This window comes from Branchiostoma floridae, chromosome 14 (genome assembly GCF_000003815.2).
Source record: "Branchiostoma floridae strain S238N-H82 chromosome 14, Bfl_VNyyK, whole genome shotgun sequence".
NCBI classification, from domain to species: domain Eukaryota; kingdom Metazoa; phylum Chordata; class Leptocardii; order Amphioxiformes; family Branchiostomatidae; genus Branchiostoma; species Branchiostoma floridae.
In genome coordinates, this window is record NC_049992.1 from 10,483,333 (window position 1) to 10,485,077 (window position 1,745).

The 1,745-nt window shown below is 39.0% G+C and overlaps 1 protein-coding gene across 1 annotated transcript in view; it reads left to right on the forward strand.

Annotated features, from left to right (window-relative positions):
• LOC118431065 overlaps positions 1–1,745 on the forward strand; it is a 23,543-nt gene that overhangs the window by 4,384 nt on the left and 17,414 nt on the right. The gene's annotated exons all lie outside the window — the stretch shown is intronic.

Sequence of the window (1,745 nt, forward strand, 5' to 3'; positions counted from 1 at the left end):
ATTTTCGCTACATGTGACGGGGGTATAATGCACTGAGGAAACGCTTGCAGATGAATAAAAGATGTGTAACGAAGTTTAGACTATGTTCAATTGATCTACCAAGCTGATGAACCTATTTATAAATACCTCCATTAATGTCTACTATGTTGGCTAGACATCGCTGCTTGATACTGTTTGTATGGATAGGAGTTGGCTCAACAACAGGAAAGAAAGCCAAGTCAGCGCATTAGTCTTAGACTAGTAAACAGTGCTCAATTCAATTGTGTCTTGTTGAGAGTGTGTCTATGGTGTTAATGCCTTCATTGTGGAAACATGAATAGATATCTTTCAGAGTGCTTAGTTATAGTCACCAAGTACAAAGCACACATAGTTACGAAAAGTTGGTAACAACCTAATGGATACATCGAAAATACCGTGCCATTTAAGCCTTTAAAGACACTCCAGTGTGCGTGAGTTTAAAGCTGATCCCGCTCGCAAGTCGCGTGCTCTCATGTATAGTATATATTTTGACAAACTATCTGTATAAAAAAGTATGTATATGTATAATGTATCGAAAAACCAAATGATACCAAAAGCAGAAACATTGTAAATAGGAAACGAGGGAAACCATGAATGTGATGCAGTGTCCATGGTAACGCTGTCGTCTTTTGATCATGAGAGAAAAGACTATATCTGTATTTTTTATGCATTTCATGTTATCGAACGACCGTCGCTATATAATGAGAGTAATCTTCCCCATCCCTGTTAAGCAATATATTCTTAGAAGTGTAAGAAGAAGTTTATTTATTGCCAAATGTGTAACATTGTGGAAATTGACTTGTATATTTTGTACTTGGACTGAAATTATGAATGTACGGTAAGAAGAGTGCGACATTGCTGCCGTATTGCCTTATCGTAAAACGTGACTTGTTATATGTCCTGTACTCAGATAATGTTTCTGTTAACTATTACGGACTTACAGGTTAATAAAGTTTGTGAGAGATAGTACTTCTACTGTTTCCTTTGCCACACTTGTCTTGTGTATGTAAAATTGTGTATAAAGACTTATAGACTTATAAGACCCATTAGGACTTTAAGCGATGTAAACGGTATCTGTGTTATATACTTTCAACGACCCTTGCCTCTTCCCCCATGACCTCAATGAACACTTGTAAAAATTGGCTGTTATCTAGATCTATCACATTGACACGGGACGCAAAATCCGAACAACATGCATTGTACGTTCACATCAATTTATTGATTTCATAAAGCATGAGAACAAATACCAACTAATGAAAATACTGACCAACATGGACACATCATACATGTATGTCCACCGCTTAGACACATTTCAATGGTGAGTTAAATGTTCTCAATTGTCAGGATTAAACCAACGTTACATCGCACTTTTACAACAGTCAGTTTTACAATGTAACATCACTTTTGAATTTGCATACATCGAAGTGATCCGTTGCAAGACAAATCCATTGTTAGCTTTTGAGCCAGATCTTTTTACCACCCTCACACTCAGGGTTGACATCGCGGCAAAGCCTAACGATATCACCCCTGACAATTCAGCCAGGGTATTTGGGTATTTGGGGCGTGGCTTCTAACCAACTGGCTTTTTGTTGTCGAAAGCTCGGAAAGGCGCCATATAAGGCGACTCATTAATATTCAAGAGCAAGATAACAGTACAGGTGTGACAGCGATCTCGCCCCCCGTGATCTCGCCCCCCCCGGGGGCGAAATCACTAGCGATCTCGCCCG